This window comes from Dipodomys spectabilis, unplaced genomic scaffold (assembly GCF_019054845.1).
Source record: "Dipodomys spectabilis isolate Male_0828 unplaced genomic scaffold, ASM1905484v1 ptg000312l, whole genome shotgun sequence".
NCBI classification, from domain to species: Eukaryota; Metazoa; Chordata; class Mammalia; order Rodentia; family Heteromyidae; genus Dipodomys; species Dipodomys spectabilis.
In genome coordinates this window covers 2,675,959-2,699,836 of record NW_024870989.1, presented here as the reverse complement: position 1 = coordinate 2,699,836, position 23,878 = coordinate 2,675,959, and the positions used below count along the sequence as shown (strand labels likewise).

At 41.5% G+C, this 23,878-nt stretch overlaps 1 pseudogene; it reads right to left on the bottom strand.

The window, feature by feature from the left end:
• Nucleotides 1-8,922: 8,922 nt before the first annotated feature.
• The window catches only part of LOC122127784, a 92,194-nt pseudogene continuing 77,238 nt past the window's right edge, over nucleotides 8,923-23,878 (bottom strand).

The window sequence follows — 23,878 nt, the reverse complement described above, 5'->3', positions numbered from 1 at the left end:
TAAAGGACTTCGAACCGCAGAGAAGAATTTGGAAAACCAGAAATTATTAGGGTTAGGGAGAGATATGGGTAAAAAATAGGAATAGATTGTTGTGGGGAGGCACAGGGAGAGTTAACTATGTCCTACTCACAATGCAGGAAATAGGTTGGGTAGGATGCAAGTAGAGAGAGAGAGAAAAAGAAGAAAGGGAAAGGGGAATGAAAAGAGACCAGAAAAAAAATAGAAACGTAAAAATTAATGTTATTATAGAGATTAAAAGACCATCTATTTAGAGAAGAATGTGAATATGTTGAGAGAAAGGGAGGGACATAGAGGAGATGTGAAAAACTTTAAAAATATGCTTAAAATATTATATAGGTATAAAGAGGTAGTACTGCTATTAATGAATTTAAGTCTCAGAGGTTTTGAATTGAGTAATAAGTTTGTGGATTAAGTGTGTACACAATGGGGGATAAGGTCTACTAGTTAACTACGGGTTTATCTGAGGATGTGCAGGACAAGAGTTAAGTCACATAAAGAACAAACGAGGAAAATGTGGAAATGATAGGAAAGTGAGAAGAAAAGATCAGAAGTTCAGTATAGCTAGACAAAAAAAAAAGATAATTAAGAATGAAAGAAAAAGAGAAAGAAGACAAGAAAAGAAAGGAAAACACACATTCACGTATTCCTAAAATAAAAATTATAAGAGGAGAAAAAAAAAAGTTACTGGAAAACAATTATTTTTTCAGAAGAGGCAAAAATTAAAGATTAATAAAAGTTTTAGAAAAGGAAAAACATTTTTTTATATATATAAGGTAACAAAAAACGAAAAACAAAACAAAACAAAAAAAAGAACAAAAGAAAAGAAGAAGAAGAAAAAAAAAGTTCTTTGATTTTTTTTGGGGGGGGGGGGAGGGATGGGAAGAGTCCTGTATCTCCCTTTTGTCTGTAACCAGAGTCTGGTTGGAGTCTCTGGTCAGCTTGAGGTCCTGTGGCTTGATTGGTTTCTTAAGTCAGTTTGTTGGAACAGGCAGAAAAATGCTCTGCTTCACCCAAGATTTTGAGATCCCCCTCCCAGGTTAGTTTACTGGGAGGGTGATCTGCTTTGAGAATCACAAAAGAGGGGGATGCAGTGATGAGGCTAGGTTCTGGGTAGAGTTGAGCCCTTTCAACAAACAGTAGCTTTTCCCTGGGGCTATTTTGTGAAAAAAAAAAAAACTCACAGCACCCAGCCTGGAGCCATTCTCAAGGTTTCTGTTTTTCTATCGATTGTGGTGGCTGCTCGAGGGAGGGGCAGCCTCTGGCTCTGGTTACCCGGTGAGGAGAGCCACTCCAATGGCTGGCGCCTGAGCTGGGTGACTTTTCCCTGGATGGAACTGAGTCTGTGAGGTCACTTCGCCGTTAAGTTCTTGTGACCTGCTAAATGACTTGTTTTATTCCAAGGCCTGAGCTGGAGCTAGCCGCTCCTCCGAGCTTTGTCGGTATCCAAGATAGAGATCACCGGTGCTGGGGGCGGGGAGGGGTGGCCTTCCCTCCTCTGCTCCCTGAGAAGGAGTGAGGAAATCGGGCTTCTACTCACGCCGAGTCTTGGATCCTGGGTCGTCTCTGGTCTGCAAAGTGCAGGATGCAGTTCTCCGCTCCTTGTCGGTTCTTGCTGGTGTTGAGTAGAATCCGCTCGTCTGCTGTGTCTGGCTCCTTCGTCCAGGACTGTGTCTCAGGTATGCCCCCGCGGCGGTGGTCGCCACCGCAACCCTGCCGCCGCAGCGGCAGCTGCTGGCAGGCGCTCAGATGTGTCTGCTTGGCTTCCCCTCTCTTGACTAACTCTCTGTCCTGTGATGGCACACTTGGTGTGATTCTCTGGCTTGGGACTGCTCACTGGAACTCTGAAACTGCTTTCTATGCAAGAGCTTGTTCAGATTCCAGCTTCTCCTCCGCCATCTTCCCGGAACTCTCCACAGGGTGCATTCTTTCATCTGGTCCACAAATAAGATGATTGTGCACATAAGAAAGTTGAAGCTCAAATATGTCCCCATATCAGGGCCAAAATTAAGTATGTATTGAACTGTAATGAGTTGTCTCCTGGCTTATTTTTCTCGGTTGTGACCCTTCCCTGTTGCGCTCATGGCTAGTGCCCTATCACGTGGAACCAAGGACCCTAGGCATCTGTAGCTGAGGTCTGTCATCCTGCCTACTCAGGAAGCTGAGATCTGAGGATCTGGGTTCAAAAATATCCGGGACAAAAAAGGTCCCATGAGACTATTATCTCCTACTCACCACTTAGCAACTTGAAGTGGAAGCCAGCGCTGCTGACTCGTGCCTGTTATCCTAGCTACTCAGGAGGCAGAGAGCTGAGGATCACATTCCAAACCAGCCTGGGCAGGAAATTCCTTGAGATGGTTATCTCCAGTGAACCACCAGAAAGCCTGAAGGAGTGCTGTAGCTCAAGTGGTAGAGCTTGAGCTGAAGAGCTCGGAGACATAACCCAGGCCTGACATGGGAAGTGGCACAAATGAAGGCTTCCTGTCAAAACAGAGCACTGGGGAGAGAAAGAGCTTGGGGTACAAAGAGGCCTTTTTCTCCTGGACTTCAGAGCCCACCCACATTCATCCTCACCAATTGCCCCCAGATGAATTGCTACAACGCTGTACAGGAGTGAGGCTTTTGTTCTGCCTGTTCCAACAATGAAGCAGACTTCCTCCAGCTGCCTGGGGTGCACAGAAACACTCAGGCTACACTGGGAACAGTGAGGGGAGCCCCGGAACATGCACTGTCTTGAAAGCACTCTCTGTGCTATGAAATCATTCTATTCAAAGCAAATTTCCTAGCTGGGTGCTTTTCTTCATAGAGAATCTGGATGTTCACCAATAGAAATACATGCATACATACACAGACACATGGAGTTACTGGCTTTTATTTTGTGTAGCAGGTCCTGCGGCTTGAACTGTGAACCTAGACATTTTCCCTGTGCTCTTTTTGCTCAAGGAAGCATTTTATTGTGTCTTAAACCATGATTACTCTAGGCTGGGGTGCAGCTTTTATACCCACAGATGATCCAGGGATCCTAGGATCCAAGTTCAACTCCCAGCACTGGCAAAAAAAAAAAAAAAATCAAACCAACACAAATGGAGGAGGAAAAAACCAGGAAGTTTTACATAACTGTTTTACCTTTGTTTCCTTTGCACTGTGACCATCCTGGGTCTCAATGACTTGGCTTGAAAATTGAACGTGACCTTGCATGGCTGAAAGCTGGTGGGCTATTAGTGAAGCTCAACTCACACATCTAGGCCCTGAGTTGGATTCTGGGACTGGCACCTACACACTGCTGAAGATCCTAGGAAACTTGTTCCTATGTATAGGAACACTAATAGGATGTTTGAAATGTACTAACTGAATTACTAATTAGCTTGTCATTCTATAAGTTTGTATGCAATAAATACAACTCATTGATAATTTAATATTTATTAAGTCTTGTACTGTGATTAATTAATGGAGGCATAATTTTAGACCAAATAGTTGGTAGTATTAGAATATATAAAAGTAAGATATAGACATCACTTTATATAGAGTTATACACTAAAATCTACATAAATGTCTATCTGTCTCTGTATACATTTTTGGATGCATATACATACGTAAATACACACACACACACACTGAAATCTACACATCTATGTGTTTATATATTGGCCACCCCTAGGGCTTGATCTCAGGTCCTCAAAGTTGCCTGACAGCTTCACTTGCATCAGACTGGTGTGCTAACATTGACTCATTCATGAAGTGGGCCTTCTAGGTCCTGAGTTCAAATAACAGAACTGCCAAAAACTTAATCCTGGTGGAAGAAGCCAATTGTCACACTTATTTTCCTTATCGGTGAAAGTCCTGGGTCTCAGGAATGATGTACAATACATAGGCAAATTTATGTCCTACGAAATAGGATGTAAAAAATGTTATATGTGTAATCATACTCACTAAAATACATAATAAATAAATAAAACAGAATAAAATGAATAACTACACTAGCTACAATATGCAGTAAACGTGTATGTAAATATAAACCATGGATTTAAAATGTATATGAGTGCTAGGACTTGAATTCCGGCCCTGGAGACAGGTCTGACTTTCTTGTCTTCCAGCATGGTGAGCTTCCCCTTCCCCACAATGCTGCAGATTTACCCAGACCCTGAGTTCAAATCCCAGGCCTGGCAGAAAAAATGGCCTGAATTCCAAGCCAAGGAGCCTCAAAATATTTTATATATTTTTAATGTATATATGTATGCAGATATGTATGTATGTATGTATGCATTTTTATTTTGTCAAGCACAAGGCTTGAACTCAGGTCCGTCAACTCTGCCTCAGCTTCTTTTACTCTAGCCACTGGACCCACAGCTGAACCTGGGTTCCTGGGCCCCAAAGGCTGATAGGAAAAAAAATAACACAAGAAAAAAAAACCCTGGCAACTTGCATATGGCTGAAAGTTTTACATTTGTTTTCTTTGCAAGGTGACCTTCCTGGGTCGGAATGACACAGTTGAAAAGTGTTGGTAACCTAGCATTGCTGAAGGCTGGCAGACTATCAGGGAAGCCATAGGCCAACATGGCAACATAGGCTCTGGGTGGGAAGCCCGGTCCTGAGCTTACCAATGGCAGGAGATCCTAACAGTCTTGTTCCTATTCATAGGAATACCGATGGAAGGTTATGAATTTCAAGGTTGAATTGGTTGTTCCTGAATGATACTACTATAAAATTAGAGTGATTTTAGGAGGCTGATGGAGTTTAATGAATATTTTTGGCACACTAAATGAATACTATTAATTACATGGACGCAATTATTTTGGGACAGTGGTTGATTTAATTAATAATTCATTAAGGATGAAAACAATATTAATTACATGGAGGCATAATAAGTACCCAATAATTGGTAGGAAGGTAGCATATATAACTGAATATTATATAGACATCTCTGGCACTCTATAAAGATCTATATTTATTTGTGTACTACCATCTGCATGTCAATCTGTTCTTATTTTGTCAAACCCTGGGGCTTGATCTCAGGTGCTGGGAACTACTTGTGGGTTCAATATGCACCAGGCTGGCGTGCTGACATTCACCCATTCATGCATTGGGCCTTGTAGGCTGTGAGTTCAGATGTCAGCACTCACAAAAATTGAATCATGGAGTAAGAAGCCCATGGTGACACATGTTTTCCTTTTCTGTGAAAGTCTTGGATGTCAGGTGTGAAGTTTCATACATAGGCAAATCTATATCCTCTGTAATAAATGTAATAAATTTTCCATGTGTAATAACAGTCAATAAAATAAATGGCAAATAGATGCATAAAAGAAAAAATTTAGTGAATAGATACACTAAGCACAATATGGAGTCAACATATGGGGCTTGATTTCAGGGCCTGGGAACTGCCTAGGAGCTGAATTGGCTGCTGTGCTTACAATCACTCATTCATGAACTTCTAGGCCCTGAATTTAGATCCCAGCACTGCCAAAAGTATAATCTTGGAGTGAGAAGCTGAGCATGACACGTTTTCTTTTTCTTTGAAAGTGCTCAGTGTCAGGTAGGATGTATAATTTGGATGCAAATCTATATGCTATGTAATAGGATGTCATAAATGTAATAAATGGCATAGGTGGAATAATTGTCACTACAATAAATGATAAAGGGTTGAATTAGTGAATCATTCTAGATTAAATTAGATGCAACAATTATAGGAAGTGTGTTAAGTTTTATTAATATTTTATTAAGCATTACCAGAATAAAAATTACATGGAGACATAATTAAATACCTAATAATAGGTAGTGACACATGCTGCATAATTTAATTATATATAGACATCTGTCTCATTCTATAAAATATGTAAATATATGTATATATGTACATATATAATAAACAATAACAGGATATTGAGTAATTATTAATTAATGCTTTATTAATTGCTCAGCTGGGACGCATCATTAAATGGAGACATAATTTATTTATTTATTTATTTATTTTTTTGGTCGGTCGTGGGGCTTGAACTCTGGGCCTGGGCGCTGTCCCTCAGCTCTTCAGCTCAAGGCGAGGGCTCTACCACTTGAGCGACAGCGCCACTTCCGGTTTTCTGGTGGTTTATTGGAGAGAGGAGTCTCACAGTCTTTCCTGCCCGGGCTGGCTTTGAGCCGCGATCCTCAGATCTCAGCCTCCTGAGTAGCTAGGATTACAGGCATGAGCCACCAGCGCCCGGCTGGAGACATAATTTAATATCTAATAATTGGCAGTAATTCCTGCAACTACTGCTGCTTCCTTCTTGCCCTCATCACTGGCCTGTCAGTGCCAAAAAAGGCCTCAGGAGAACCCCTGCACCCCTGCACCAAATGTATCCTGTACTTCCAGTGACTCCTGGTGGTCAGTATGATCTACATGACCACAGAAGAGCATGAGGATAAACGTTACACACAGACATGAAGAACTAGTATGATGGCTTGACCTTCATGGCCTCTGAAAATGAAGGTTTAACCTGCATAAATTTTGCTTCACTATGAATTTTCTATTTTCACACTGAACACCATATACTTTCCTTGTGCTTCCTTTATTGGTTTTTGTCTTATTCTCTCCAAACAAGTATATTATCATGGGTTGATACCACGTCTCTGGTGATGGCACCAGCAGATCCAAGTGGAAAAGGAAGTGGGACATAGAGTACCCATCCTTTTCACAAGAGTCCACCACAGGTCAGAAGAGCAAGTATTAGGAGAGTGGGCAAAGCTGCTGCTTCCCTCTCTGAAGCATGGCTCAAGTTTGGAGAGGGATTTCAGGACATCTGAAATATTGAATTATTGAAATATTGAATTATCTCCAAGACCAAAGAAACAACCACATCTAGTAATTGAGCTCACAAGTATACCATGGAGATCCAGTGAAAATGATCAATCAGATGAAGATAGGACACTGTTTAAAATACAGAGAAACAATAGGATTGGCACTATTGGCAGGAACAATTTGTGTGCAGAAGATAGGGCCAAGGAAGATGAACTGTAGTTGATTGACTAGAAAATGGTGGCAGAGAAGAAACCAGTAAAGGCAATGAATGTGAAGATGGAGAGGGTGCCATGGAAATCTCAGATAGTGCTTCTACTGCAAGTAGTTATTCTTTGGCAAGTGATAGTAGGAAACCTGAGCGTCCTAAGGCAAGACCTGGCTTTATTGCCTAGCTGGACTAAAAGTCAAGATCCTCCTGCCTCACATTGCAGAGTTCTAGGATTACAGTCATGCATAACCACATTTCTGTTTGAAACATTTAACTTTCATGTTAGATTATTTCTTTTTCACCTGTGGCCTTTATAAGCCTGACTTGGACATTTTTGGACCTTGGCATGAACATTTGTCTGGATTATGAGGAAAGAATAATTATTCCAACAGTTTCCCATATTGAAACACCCACTCCTTGGGTACTTGTCAACTCACTGTGTTCATCTGGCCTGTGTGGAGATTGTCCATTCTGCTCTGGTCTGCTAGATTCTCAGCTGTGTACCAGAAGAACACAGAGATGGAGGGTTTTAGATAGCAATGAGAAAAAAGAAATTTACTTCACTGAAACTCGGTTATTTGCCTTATTTTTGCCTGTCATATTTACCTTGCTCACAGTTTACATTCTTTTATGGTATAATGAAGTAATAACATTTATTTTCCCCAGCATTTAAGTTTAATTCTTTGTTTTCATTGAGACAAACTTCTGAGAAAGAACAACTAACCTCATGCTCATTTCCACAAATGGATGTTTTTATTTTCATATTCCCTTGTAAGACAATAATTCTTGGTGTGGAAAGTTAGGAAATAGAAATAGATTAAAATTTTAAACATGATACATTTATTTGTGATGTCAGTAGGCTTTGGAATTTTAGTCACTAAAATGTGTGTGACTACTACGCTTACTCTTGCCCACTCTGGTGAGAGCATCCTTAATTACTAAGTTATTAAAAAGTGAATGGATTGCCAGGCAAACTTTGAGAGTTTTTGTTTTCTTGGCAAACCATTAAACATTTCTTTAGAGGAAAAAATACCACACTATTTCTTCTCTTCATAGAGTCTACTATACTTCAGTTAATTCATCTGTAACTATTAGTATACAACTGAGTGTATTTGCTTTTGGGTTTATTGGAGCATTCTAGCAGCCACAAATAAGGGAAACCATGAAGCTTGTGTTCTCTGGGTCTGGATTACTTCCCATAATATAATGCTTTCCCAGTCATTCCACATTATTACAAATGGTAGTGCATCATGCTCTCTGATGGATGAGTGGGATTTCTCTCTGTTTGTGTGTGTGTTTATACATACATTTATATATATGTATATATATGTACATATACACACATATGTGTATATATTTATATCTATATATACATATATGTATATAAAATGTGGTATACATGTATGTAACCTCATACATACATACATACATACATATATATACATATATATATATATATATATATATATATATATATATGTAACCTCATACATGTATGCCACATTTTATTGATCCATTCACCATATGAGGGTTTTCTGGGTACTGGAAAGTGAGAGACATGAGCCTTATCCCTCTGTTTGTGGGAAGACATGAGCTCTTGTAGCAGCAGTACTGAGCCTTGTTACCCTTTTTTATGGCCTGAAGTGGTAAAAGCTGATCAACAATTTGTTCATTTTTGCAATTCCTGGGGCCTGAACTCAGTGCCTGTGCACTGTCCCTAAGCATTTTTTGCTTAAAGCTAACATACTAACCTTTGAGCCACAGCAACACTTCCGGCTTTTTCTGGGTATGTGGTTACTGAAGAATCCAACTCAGGGCTTCATGCATGCTAGGCAAGCACTCTACCACTAAGCCACCTTCCCAGCCCAAGATTTTATTTTTTAAAAGCTAACATGTAAAAGAACCAACTACATGAACAACTGTATTACAGGAGGCGAGCTCCATGACTAGAACCATGACTTCCCTGGCCAGAAACCTGGGAGACCAGGCCTTTGCCACAAGTTTCCTGTGTGGTCAGCTTCCAACCACTGAGCATCGTTTCATTGGCCTGAAAGGAAGGAGAGTTTTGAGATGTGAAACATGATGCAAGCAGACAGAGGGGGCCTCATCCCCCACTGTCAACACTGAGGATGGGTACTCACAAACCCCAGACCCTGTGGCACACATGCTAGTAGACACTAATTATGAATTGTGTGGAGTCATGATCCAATGGGCAGATGGGCTGGGCTATTATGAGAAAGGCATAACCTCCTTCAGAATCATATGGACTCCAAAAATGTGAACTAGAAAAGGTCTACTTTGTGTTTGAGATTATTGTTTTAACTTCTTTTATCTGCACTCTGTCCTCTAAAGCCAGCTCCCATGTGTGAACTCTTCATATGCAGAAAATGAGCCATAAATAAGGCCAAGTAATTGTTAATCTTATGGAAGTCAGCCAGGCATAGAATGGCTGTCTGGGGTTTCTTTTCCTCTCTGAGTTACAAAAAGTGACTTGTTCCTGAGACACAGAGCCCATGTTCTAATGGCTGAGCTATTACTGCTGGATATCACATTTCACCATGTGGATATAACTATAAGAGACAAAGCAGCCAGGACTTTGATGTTCCCAAAATTATTGCCATGCTGAGTGAGTCTGACACATGACTTCGAATGACTGCATGAAGGAAGTGGACATTCTTTTGTTTTTACAATATGTAATAGTGTATACATCGATACATGCTTATTCACTTTACACTGACTTTAATTTTGTCCCAGGTTTTCATTTTGGTTTCAGAGGAAAGTGTCTGGATTTACCATTCCAGCAACAGGCTCCCAGATGCTCATGCAGGGTGAAGAGGGGAGAATGGGTTGAAATGATGACTTCCTTCTGTGTTTCCCTGGCAGTGCTGAAAACCAGACCCAGAGCTTCTGGGCTTCAGGTAAACAAGCAGTGGATAGAGTCTCCCTTCTCAAGAGATGAAATCTTCATGAAAAGTGCCCAGAGGACACTACAGTTTCCACTGCTTTTTTACTTCCACGCAGTGCACAGAGCACACGAGCAAATGCTGGAGGGCACAGGTATGGCTGACTCACCATCCTTCAAGAGAGTCAAAAAAGATGAACACAGTGGCAGGGGACCTGTTCCTCAGCAGAAAGCCTTGCAAGGTTCTGAACATCACCCTAAGTGAGGCTGGCATTTGAGCACAGTCTTGGACAGGTCATGAGCATCTGAAGATTGTGGAATGTTCTGCTAATCCACAGGTTGACTAAGCAGCCTCTCCTTGGGGGAAAAGGATCTACTATAAGTAAACACTTATCAGAAATTTCACTAAACCTTGTTCTTTATATTAAGTCAGTTCTTCAAGGCAGACAAGTGAGAATGGATAAAGGAGAAGGGCCCTAGGACCACTGAATTTTCCCATCTTAGAGCATCATTTTCTTTCTCAACATACAGTAGGGAAGCCACAGCCTAGTCCTGCTAGCCAATAGAAATATATTCTCAATAGTATATGCCAACATGTTGAGGTCCAGAGAACTCAGTGATAGTGGTTCCACTCTGTTCTCTCAGTAACTTCTCTTCTCTTTTTTGAGATAGGGTCTAATCTAAGTAGGACTTTGGGCTAAGCTCCCTGTGTATGCAGATCATAGGCATGTACCACCATGACTAGCCTCATTACTTCTTTTTGTTTTCTTCCCTTTGAAAGTCAGCCAATAGCTCTAACATCGCTCTCTTCCATTTACATTCTATTCACGCCCTTATCTGGTTCTCTCCATCTGGTCTAACTGGAGCCATCTGTCTCTAGCCAGCACACTGTCATGGTGGTCCATTTTCCTTCTTCCCAGCTAGCTCCATACACATCTGTTTGTTACTAGGGAGTCTTTCCTGACTTGTGTTTTCACTTTTCCAAATGACTGGATGTGCAAGACAATAAAAGGAGTTCCTGAATTTTGCCAAGAGTGTGAATGACATGGCTGATTCAAGGCTGTTAACTATTTTCCACTTAAACACACAAGCAGTGGGCCAGGATTGGTGGCTCACACCTGTGATCTTAGCTAATAAGTAGGCTTAAATCTGGAGGATGGTGGCTCCAAGACCAGCCCAAGCAGAAAAGTCTTGAGATCCCACCTTCAAAATAATCACAAAAGAAGGGCTGGAAGTATGGCTTACGGTGAGCATACAATCTGAGCAAGAGCTATCATAGTGTAGGTCACCTTGTGCTGCTGGTAGCACAGGCCCGTTAGTCCCAGGTCTGTACTAATAACATCTCTTCAATTCCAACTTTGTGTATGAGTGTGTATGTGTACAACTTCACATACTCATGCACTTGTTGTGTACACTGATAATATTAAGTTGCATGTGCTTATGTTGCAGAGACTTCAAACCAGTTTGAATCTTTCCAAACACAATGAACCATCAAGAATTCTACCACTGAAACATTCAGTACAAAGATTCCACTTCCAAAATGCCATTTGGTTAGATGGTGTTTACCTATCCATATTTACTTAGTCTTTCCTCTAGTTGACCCTCATCCTCCCATACCATTGCACCTCCACACATTCCCCCAGATTATTGTTTACAATGATCTTAACATTTTCCTGGAAATAAAGATTCTTTAGTGGTAGAATTAGCATTTAATTGTTAGCAAGTCACCTTCTTCAGTAATAACTCACAATGAGCTTAAAGATCTACCCTTAATCAGGTAGGGATAGGTGGACACAGCATAGTAAAATGGACAAAACAGCATTTCAATGCCAGGTGGAGCACTATGGGACCTGACCCGATACCATCATGTGCTAAACATGGACCTCCAAGGTGAGGGCAGAATACCCTCTTGTACTTATGGGACTCCTGGATATCAGGAAAGTAGGAGGCTGAGACCTGAGTCCAACCCTTACTCTTCTCAAATTGCTGGCGAAGTTTCAGAAAAAAACTCAGTAATCTGCCCAAGGAAGGTATGCTAGGCTACAGGTGAAGAAAGACAGGAGCCTAAAACGTGGCATGCAATTTCTGAGAAGACACCTTAATACTTACTAAGAACTTATGAGCTTATAGAAATGGATTGGTTGTGGTCAGACAGTGTGGGTATGCAAGCCAAGGAGGGGACTGACCACTTCCTTACAGTATCATCGTATAGTGGCAAGAAGAGGAAAATAACCCCAAATGGGACTGCACTGGTCATCTACTTGATGTCAAAGTATTAGGGCTGAACAATACTGAGTGTTAACCTGGACTGCTGGTCAGAGAGCTGGAAAAGTAGGGAGTAGGATGTGAATTGAATGATAAATAGAGGGATGAGTTGATGGAAAGAATTGTCAACTGCAACATCACATTCAGATCTACCAGAGATCTCTCATAAAGGGCCAATACAGTCAACCATGTGAACCCATTAGCACTGGTCATTCTTGTTTGCTAGCCACTCACTTTCTGACTTATCAGACATACACACACACCTCAAATGGCCATGGTTTGGTGGACACAGAGGGCTAGACTATAAATGTCAGTAAATGCCTACATGTTAGCAGAGAGTATCAAGGTTTAGCCACCCTGCACTGTTCATTTCCAAGATTCTCAGCCTGTTAGGTCCTTGTGGCAAACTCAGTGCTCCAATGGGAATAGATGCTGCCTCCAGGCCTCCCTTTCGTATTCTCCAGGTCTCAGAAGTCCCCAAAAGGCTGGTCTGGAGGTGTGGGGGAATAATGCAGGCAAAGCCCAAGTGTTGGTGGCTCCAATTCATAGCAATGATAGGGTGCTGCAGAGCTCTGGATTGTGTTGTGCCTCCAAGGGAAGGAGGCACTGTTGGCACATGAGTGCATCAGGGCTTCCTGATCCTCCCTGCCCAACAGCAGCTGTTCTGGATTGAGCAGCACACTGGGATGGGGTATGAGGCACCCTGGGGACAAGTACCCACCAGTAGAGGGATGGATAGGGCAGGTAAGTCTACAGACAACAGTGCCAGTACTGGGGAGCTGTGCTCTTTTATCAACTTCTCCACATTTCAGTTTTCAAAAACAACTTAGACTTTAGAGTAAGTTTCAACCTATGGAAAATTTACACAAGTGTGTTTCCCTCACTGCCCTAGCTCTCCCGTGATTCACATGTCATAAAACATATTATTCAAAGTCAGAACATTTCCACTGAAGCCATATTAGTCATTAAACACAAACCCCATACCAACCTCAACATTGCCTCCTTCTGCCCTTCTCTCACTCAGGAGTCCATCTGGTCCTGCAGATCATTGCTCTCCTCCCCTTTGAGGGGCCAAAGTTCCAACCAAACCTCCATCCTTGGCCATTGTGAGGGGTTCTGCTCAGCATTTGCTGTCTTGGTAGACATAGATTGAGGGATGTCGATGGACTGTTCCTCTTTGGCAGGAGTCTACAGAGCAACAGATGCTGCAGCCATCTCAGTGAATCACACTGGGGCACCGAGGTCACCATGCTTATCCTTGTTCATGGTACTCGTGTTAGAACTCAGAGTACTGTACTTGCTAGGTAGGTGAGCTATATGCCTATTTTGTGCTGGTCATTTTTTAGTTATGGTCTTGCTTCCTATCCAGGTACATGCCTGGGCCTGGACTCACCTATTTTAAGCTTCCTGTTGTAGTGAAGTTGATATTCATTGCTAGCTTAAGGAGATGTCACCCAGTTTTTGGCCTGGGCTGGCCCTGAATAATGATCATCCAAATCTCAGCATCTTAAATAGTTAGGATTACACATGTGACTTCCAGCTCCAATGTGCCTTCCTTCTCAACCCTACCAACTCAGCAGTGACTGACAGCTTGCTCTCCTCAGTTACTCTTACCCTCTGGAATTTCAGAGAGGAGTCATGCATTTTCTTTTTCACTGTACTCTAATTGCTCCCAAGATTGCCTGAAATTGTACTATCTCCCCTCATTGTAGGCTCCCCAAGGAAGTGATACCCTTGGATACTGGATATTTCTACATGAGGATGTAAACTTAGCTGTGAACCCCAAAGGGAGATCCTGTTATTTCAGCAGTGGGCTGTCAGTTCCTTCCGCAACTCCCTCAGCTACAGTCATTTTCCATGACACAATGGTCTTCCTGCATTCCCCACACTGATGGGTACAAAGACAGCATCATGCCAATTGGCCAGGTCAAACTATGGGACACTCAGTGGTGGAGCTGGAGGAGTTGCACTTGTCCCCTATCCAATCTGACATCCAGTCCCTCCCTTCAACAGAATTCAATCTCTGTGCATTCTCCTCTCTGCTAACACTCTCAGTCTGTCTCTAGAACTAAGGAACAAGGTATATGTAATTGAGAAAACACAAACACAATCTCTCATCATGAATGGACCAATTTAAATAGTGAAAAAAATGAACCACAAAATTATACTGAACCCCTCTCCCCGCTTCTTTTATTTGTGCAAGTTTGCTCCCTAATTGCTCTTGTGTGTTTGTTGGGGAAGGTGTGTGGGTACGGGTGTGGGGGACATTGTGTATAATAGGATTGAACTCAGGGCCTTTGGCTCTTAACCTGGCTCTTTTTGTTCAAAGCTGGCACTCTACCATTCCAGCCACTGATCCCTAGTGGCTTTTTCCAGGCTAATTGCAATAAGAATCTCTTGGTTTTCTCTGCCTACACTGGCTTCAAACTGCAATTCTGGTATCAGCCTCCCAAAAGGCTAGTATTACAGGTGTGTGTAAGCAACTAGTGCATGGCCTCCCACTGCCACTTTAAAAGGGCAGCTTTTAAAGTGAAGTAAAAGAAAATTCTTGATTGAAAACTGAGTATCAGTGTGATTTAGGTAAATCTGGAGGCTCCTCATGGGAGGAAAGGCCTACATGAACCAAGTAGGTTTGATGAAATGTCCCCAGAGAACACACAAGATACCCTGAGTGGAACAACACCCAAAGCACAGGTTCTTAGGACATTGTCTAAAATAAGTTTTTAACCAAGGTACTCACAGATGTGCCTCCTATATCCTTGGGAAAGATACCAGTAGAGCAGCCATCTGAATCCTGTCCTACGTGGGTACAGAGTGTTTGGAACCAAGCCTTTTCCTTGGTCCAAACCACATCACAAAGAGACAATATGGATGCTTCTAGTCCAATGGCTGGGCCCTTTACTGCTACAAAATTAGGCTTCTTAGACTGGATGAAAGTATTCACTAAGTTTCTAAAGTTAAAAAAAATACACAGGGAACAAGTAAAAACATTGCATATGTGAGCAGATGACAAAAATATATTCTAGATTGGAAGTTGCCAAGCAGAAACTGTGCAAATCATAAAAACAGATTTCTTAAAAAGCCTCCTCCCAGAAAAGGTAGACTGTGGATCTACCTGCTGCAGGTTGTAAAGGCTTACCTACAGCCTGGATATTACACAGGTGTGGCTGCTGCCACCGATTGTAGGTGACATAGCCAGAACGGCTTTCGTATTTACAGTGGCTCTTGGCCACTCTGACTATTGCATATAGCATTTCCAATTTTTTCTCTTTGAAGACCCAAAGATCATACTGATTTTAGGGAGTTCTTTTTTTTTTTTTTTAGGGAGTTCTTGTATCCAAGAAAAAGGAAAATTCAGAGTGAACTTGGCACTAAGATTGTCTGGTACTGACTGAAGGGTTATTGACCAAGGGATATAACCTGCCCCTGCAAGGAGACTTTACACATTGAATTGGGAACACGTATTTTCTAAGGTCTTATAAACTGGACTAAATTAACTTATGGACATGGAGATAAGCTAATTTAAGACATAAGGTTGGAAAGAAAGATCAGCAAGCATCTCAATGCCTGTATCCCATTATGTGTTGGTGGATGTTACTGCCACAGGAAATTGGAGAGCAAAGCAGACATGGGAGAGGGTGGCCTTTGCAGGGGACAAGAACTTGCCATAAAACACAGCCAATGCTGTGCTGGAATTTGTTTTATAGGCTTTGTAGTTCCAGGGAGGTTGATGCTATACTATATAGGGAATCTGCTTCTTCCTCCCTACCATACAGCTGATTCTGTTTTCAGAGGTAGTTTCTTGTTCTGATTTCACACAGTAGATCGAAGCATAAACTTATACCTACATACATATAAAGTTATTCTTTATAGGTAGTTTGAGCCTGACCATTGAACAATAACTACAACTTTTCATATACAGAGTTCTAAGCCAGGGCTTGACTGACAACAGCTATTGAAGCACTTCCTACTAGTTCCTCATCCTCTGAATACTATCAGATGGAATATAGTGCTGCATCTCCCCTCCCCCCTTCCTCCCCCCCCATCCTCCCTCTGCAAGTCCTGCAGTTGAACTCAGGGTCTTCTCCTTAGTTGGCTGGCACTTGGCTACTTGAATCACACTTTCAGTTCTGTTTGTACTAATCATTGGAGGCTCAATTTAACAGACTTTTCTAATTGATCTGATCTTAACACAAATCCTCTGGATGTATCTCAGACTTTTGAGTAGCTAGAATTACAAGTGTGAGTCAATGCTTCCAGCTAGATTATATTGTAAGGAGGGAGGTTGGGAGGTTTGTAAGGAACACAGGAGAACAGGGCTTGCAGATGCAGATTCCAGCAATTGGTGTGAGGTGTAGTCTGTTAGGTGAGGCCGACCTCATCTCAGCCTTGCCAATTGCCCCCAAGGTAAGTAATGTTTTGCATTATGCAAGAATTGATCCTTTAAAAGAACAAGCTGCACTAATATCTAAGGTTTCTAAATGAGATGGCCCAAGGCATTATTCAAAAGCTCACAATGGAGTTTAATGATAAAGCTGTGGTACATGAACACATAAGAATCAAAAACTGTCCACGATTCCATGCTTCTCCCATGATATATTTGTACATATATAAAAAATTCTCATCTCAAGCCCAAAGAAACACAGGTCCCATGGTTTCCCTTATTTGCAATGACTAGTGTATGTCTGAGACAAGCAGAAATATTCAGAGGAGTTGATGTTAGGTGAAATGAACCCCAAGATAAGGACTCACATTTCTTTTCTTTCTTGCTATTGTTTTAAACATATTTATAAGATGATTGCTTTGTGGTTTTTTATGTCCCTTCTCCTCAGTATAAACCCTGTTTTCACTGTATTTGATGTTGCTATAATTTGTGGAGGGGAAGGGAAAAAACAAATTGTTTAAACAGGGATACAGGTGGACCCATTGCAACAATGAGATGTACAAGACGTTATGTCAAAAAATGAACTTTACAACTCTGGTGTGGTATGGGGAGGGAGATGGGAAGGGATGGTAAGGGGAAACAAAGGAGGAGGGAACAATGCTTGATAAGAAATGTACTCATTTGGGCTGGGAAGGTGGCTCAGTGGTACAGTGCTTGCCTTGCATGCATAAGGCCCTGGGTTTGATTCCTCAGCACCACAGAAGCAGAAATAAAAAGCTGGAAGTGGTGCTGTGGCTCAAGAGGTTGAGCGCTAGCTTTGAGGTGAAGAGCTGAGGGACAGTGACCAGGCCCAGAGCTCAGGCCCACGACCGGACTCCCCAACCCCCAAAAAAGAAATGTACTCATTACCTTGCTCATGTAATTGTAACCCCTCTGTACTACATTTTCAAGATTAAAAAAAAATTCTGGTTTCAAAGTCTTTGAGGAAAATCAATACCAGGATTTCAATAGGATTGATATATTGTTTTATAACTGGAATTTCAATTTTTGCCTGGAATGGTAATAATGTCAAATGAAATTATGTCTCTATTTCAGAGGTCCATGCTAAATTCACCAGCAGCCCTGCTCAGAGGAAGGGTGCAATGATGATGTGTAAACTCATTTGTAAACATGAGTTGAACAGAAACTCAGTTTGTTAAAACACAGCCACCCACCAAATCTTTGTAGAAATGACCTGTCAGGAGAGACCTCTCCGGTCCACAAAGCTGTACGATCATGTACTACAAAAATCCAGCGGCAGTGTGGCTAGTGGTAAGAGATCATGATGGACCTAAAGAGGAAATGTGTACAGTTTTGTTAAGTAAGTATACATGTGGTTGTGTTTGCTAGCCATGGGGCTTGAACATAGGGCCTGTGCACTGTCTCTGAGCCTCTTTGTGCTCAAAGCTAGTGTTCTACAAACTAAATCCCAACACCACTTCCAGCTTTTTCTTAGTAGTTTATTGGAGATAAGAGTCTCATGGACTTTCTTGTCTCAGCTGGCTTCAAACTGCAATCCTCAGATTTCAGCCCCCTGAGTAGCTAGGATTACAGGCATGAACCAGCAGGCTCCTGGTTTTTATACTTATCCTTTAAAACTTAAAATGAAAGCCCATAAACATTAAAAGGTGTACAATGCAGCATACACAATTTGTATTTGTTCCCATTGGATCATCTGTGAACTGAGTTAAAGGCTGTCTTAGATATGGAAGGGAAGGAAAGATTTTCCACAAAGTTAGTTTTTGAAGACATTATTATTCAATAGAATTCCTTCTGAGAAGACACTTGACAAGATCAGATGTTAGGTCAAACCCTCATGGAATGGTGTAGGAATTGTCTGGGGAAACCAGGCAACAAAATTTGAATTAGGAGGTAGTGTGCTTCCTTCCTCAGCTTACTCAGCTTTATTATCTGAAGAAGAAAGGAATGAGTAGGAAGAGGTCAAGTTCTAGGGCCAGTTTATGGGTTTGTTTTGTTCTCTCTCCAAATCCTGTAAGATAGGAGTGCTGAGTAATAGCCTCTTCCTTTGGAAAGTCCCCACATTATCTCACTCTATCATGAGAGGAGACCTCACTTCTGTGGAGATAAGCTTGCTCTTGGGTCCTTCAGACACATAGTATGCAGACATCAAAAGTCCAATGCTATAAAGGGAACCCAAGATACTCAGTTTTATCAATGATGTAAGGGCCATTTCATGACAATGAATCTGCAAACTGGGTATCATCAATTCCAATAGTGGAAATAGCAGCCCTGGACAGTGGATGATGTAAGATGTTAATTGATCTCCATTCTCACTTCCCTTTCCTTCCATTCTGAATATTTGCCACAATGAAGAGTTTTGCCTCAAAAAGTTTAAGGAATTTGAGTCATGATACCACAGAAACAGGCAAAAATATAATACATAGAAAGATTGTTTTGTGTAATGTCCCTCATAGGCATATGAAGTTAATTTAAATAAACTGAGTAAGAGAAAGGTTAAGTGAAACAGCTTTAAATAAGAAGTTTTTTCTGATTCTCCCATATTCCATTAAGCAAAATTATCACTGATAAAAATACATTTACTCAAAGCAGCAGCAATGCAGGTTTCACAGAAGCACAATGTTTCGGTTTCCTATACTATCAGTTGAGCCTTCTGTGGGATCTAGGAGAAGGACATGGCATTGGGAGGCTGGGAGAAACAATAGGAGTGAGGATCTGATGAAAACAAGCATCTAAAATCACCTAAAAGTGCAAGAGATGAGGTTTCTACTTAAATATCTGTATCTATCTTTTCTCTTTCTCTAATACCAGTACTACAAGCCTCAGCCACTGTCTAGGGCAGAGACTGGATACCTGAGGAGGGAACAGACTGGAGAGCAGCAAGATTGGTAAAAAAAAAAAAGCTCTAAGATGCACAGGAGAGGACTCAGGTGGTCTCACAGAAGATGTACAAAGTCACCACTGAAGACAATGGTATGTGTGTGTGTTTGTGTATGTGTGTGTGTGTGTGTGTGTGTGTAAAAAGTGAGGCTTAAAATCATGCAACATATCCTGAACTATGATTTAACAATGAGCAGTGTCACACATTGATATGAGGTTCTGATAATCTAGAGCAGAATTATGTCCACTGATGAAGGTTTGTAATTTCAAGTCAAGTAAGAAAGCAGTGCCTTCTAGCACCACAAAACTCCTATCTGAGAACTCAGAATAATAATGGGATTATAATATTTAATGGGATTATAATATTTCAAACCATAGGTATGTTATTCTGGGGAATAACAGAGATGGGGGGACTGAGATCCAAGGCTAGTCTAGGCAAAGTGTTAGCAAGCAGACCTTATCTCAACAAATTCTTCTGGCTAGGTGGTTCATTCCTGAAATCCCAGCTCTGTGGGAGGTGTACATGAGGGAAGAGCAAAGCCCAAAAATTACTTAAAATACTTAAAGCAAGAAGGGGGCAGGAGGTGGTAGAATGCATGCTAGCATGTATGAGGCTTTGAGTCCAATCAAACGATAGTACTATTAAAACAACCCAACAGATGTAAGTTGTGCTCATTAGCTGGATTCAGCTTTTTTCCTCTCTACTAGAAATATTTAGAATTCGGGGAAGCATAGGAGAAGTGTACAGCACAAGTACCATGCAGCTGTACATTATCTATACAGCACTCTTAGCCAACATGCTGAGCACTTGCTGGGTTTCAGTTGTTGGCCTCTGATAAGCAGTCATTAATATCAGACTCACAGAAAGAGCAGATGAGTTAATCGAGTCAACTGACTTAAATGACTGACATTGAAGCCTATGCAGGGCTGTGATCTTCAGTTCTAGTACTTGGAAAACTAACCCCAACCCTGATGCAAACACATTGGCTCTGCAAACCTGATTGCATCTGCCATCTTGGTGCCTTTTCTCTTTCTATCATCTGTGAGATGGTCTATGAAGTAAGTTAAATCCAGGCCACAATAGAAGACGCTGCCCAGTGCACTGAGATACACCTGCTGTCATCGGCAGTGGCTGTTTACAGGGCACTCTGGACTTCTTTTATCACCTGGAAGTCACCATAAGTTCCAATGATAAGAACCACTTTGGGTACAGACTACTATAAGCATTTTACTAGTCGACAAACTAGACTACAGAAAACTCATGCCCAGACTGATGTGCTTTGCTTTGCATAGAACAGCAATAAACAGTCTGTACATTGCTTATTTTCTGGAAGGAGAGACATATGTGCTGGGGACAAAATACACTGTAACTATGAAACAAGAGGAATATCATAGGAAAAGAAAGACCCATCTGTACGGTATTTTCACAATAATAATAATAAGAAGAAGAATGAGAAGAAGAAGAAGAAGAAGAAGAAGAAGAAGAAGGAGGAGGAGGAGGAGGAGGAGGAGGAGGAGGAGGAGGAGGAGGAGGAGGAGGAGGAGGAGGAGGAGGAGGAGGAGGAGGAGGAGGAGGAGGAGGAGGAGGAGGAGGAGGAGGAGGAGGAGGAGAAGAAGAAGAAGAAGAAGAAGAAGAAGAAGAAGAAGAAGAAGAAGAAGAAGAAGAAGAAGAAGAAGAAGAAGAAGAAGAAGAAGAAGAAGAAGAAGAAGAAGAAAGCCTTTGTTTCTCTGAAGGTTACAAGAAATGGGTATTTCTGCAGTTTGAACAGCAGGTGGCACTTTTAACTACTTTACAAGTGAGTCCAGTCTGTTTGTTGTTGTTTTTGTTATTGTTGTTGCTGATTTAGCTTAGGATAGAAACCTAAGTGATATGGTGAGAGGGCACAAAATCATTTAAAATGATCTTGGAAACATTAAAAAACCTCACCAGTGAACAGATTGCAGTCTAAAAATGTACCAAAAATCAAGCCCTGAACTTGTTCTGTATTAGTGTAGCTAGCACACAGACCTTCTGTAGGTAGCTTTCCTTGTCTGGAACAACCTACTCAAGCTGTGTACAAAGGAAAAGAAACAACACTAGAACTTAAAATTTGGAAATGCCCAGTGCAAGTTGAGATGTATGCATTTCTACAGTCTTCCTAGCACTAGGGGCTTTTGAACAACAATCTCTCCAACAACAATCTCCTTGGCCTTTGCAAGCTGCCTTTTCAGGTATTAGTCAATATGCATGCATAGAAAGCCCCCTTGCTGTGTGCTCTGCCACAACACTAAGACCATCAGTGTTGTAGGATGATGGGGAAACTTCTCCCAGGACAGAATGTGGCCATTGTTATGTTTAGCAAATAATTAACCTGTCAAACTGGGCACCAGTGGCCCTTGACTGTTAACCTAGCTACTCAGGAGGCAGAGATATAGTATGCCAGTAAAAAACCAGCTTGGGCAGGAAAGGCCTTGAGACACTTATCTCCAAGAAACCACCAGAAAACTGGAAGTGGCACTGTGGCTCAAGTGATAGAGAGCTAGACTTGAGCTGAAGAACAGAGAGACAGCCCCTAGGCCTAGAGTTCAAGTCCCATGACCGACAAAATAAAGGAAAAAAAAGTAAAAGAAAGAAAGAAAGAAAGGGAAAAAGGAAAGAGAGAAAGAGAGAGAGAGAGAGAGAAAGAAAGAGAGAAAGAGAAAGAAAGAAAGAAAGAAAGAAAGAAAGAAAGAAAGAAAGAAAGAAAGAAAGAAAGAAAGAAAGAAAGAAAGAAAGAAAGAAAGAAAGAAAGAAGAAAAAGTCAAAAGAAAAAAACCTGTCATGATGAGAGATATGGCAAAGCTCCAGCCTCTGCAGATAAAGACATCCTGACCTGGGAAATGGCTCAAAAACAGAGGCACTGTTACCTTCTCCTTGTAAGAACCAAAGCTCCCACTGGAGCCCATACCATTAGAATGGAGCAGATTCGCAGCACATGCCTACAGCCCCAAGTCAGTGTGGCCAGAGTGATTAGCAGCCATGCTTCCAAGTCCCCTTTGATTCCTGCCTCCTGGGCACATTGTGGGCCAGCTCAGAAGGAGGTTTCAGAAGAGCATAAAGAGCCATGAAGCAAAGCAGTCGTGTAGAAACACAAAGCACATGACTCTCACCTCTGGTCTTCCAGAGTTATTCTCAGATTATTTTGTGGATAAGAAGATGTGAGTGAATCATCTTGTTTCCTGAAAAATATCTCTGTATAGGTAGGCATTATTTGCCTCACACTGAAAGGCAACCACTTGTCCAAAGGCTGGTCTCATCTGTGGCCAATAAATTTCCTTTTCCCGGCCATCATCCCTTTAACAGACATCTGTATGTTGGCTCATAGCACATCCATGAATGGATATGTACCTGCGAAGGTTTTGAAACCATAGTGGTCCATGATGTCCTATCACCATTTCTCTCCCACTGTCATCTCAGAATTAGACCAGAAGCTGGTTGCAATCACAGCACATATCAACACAAGACTGTCAATACCTGAACCTTGTCAAAGTCTACTTCAAAAATAGCTTTCAGTTTCAATCTATGTCTGACAGAGTATCTACCCCCTACTTTTTTGGTCTAGGATATATGGAGCTATAAACTGGGAGACTTAGAGAATAAGATTAGAGAGAATGGGTCTCCTGGACAGGATCTGCTATAGGTATGACAAGTTAGAAGGAAAAAGAAACAGCATAAGGAAATATTAACATGGCCAAAGTGGTCAAAAGACATCTCTCCAATGCAAGAATGTGTTTCTGACAAACCTGTTCTTGTTGGGCCATGGCCTGGTATGGTGGTGCCACTTTACACTCTGGTCCCAATAGAGTAACATACATGTCATGGCTTCTTCCTTCCATGGCCTAGGCTGACTACCAGAGGTTTATTCCCTGTTTTTACCTCTGCTTTCTAAAAGGGTACACACATCAAGGGGCTCTCTTCTTTCCCCCTACAAATATTCTACCAATGTTCCCTCATTTCACAACTCCTCATTGCCAATCTAGGTGCTGCTGTTCTATGAGTCCTAATGTATCCTCTCCTGAGCCTAACATTTGTTGCCTTTCCTCCTTTTGGTGCTGGGGACTGAACTGAGAGTCATGTGCATGCCAGGGATGTACTCTACTACTGAGCTGCATCTTCACCTCTGAACTTTGTTCATCAAACTTGTCAAGAACTCTATTAAGTATTTGATACAATTACTAAGGTACATGAGAATAAGGGAGATGCTGCACTTAGCAATTGGACAAAAAAATCACCGATCTATAGGAATCACCTCCACATTAGCTTGTGTGGCAATGAATGCAGAGCTCTGGCAAGGAGAAAACAAAAGTCATACCTGAGAAATACATGGTGGTCTACTGGTAAAATTATCAACAGGAGTTTTCTAAGGAGTAAGGCATGAGTCATTAATTATGAACCAAGAACTACTTCTTCAA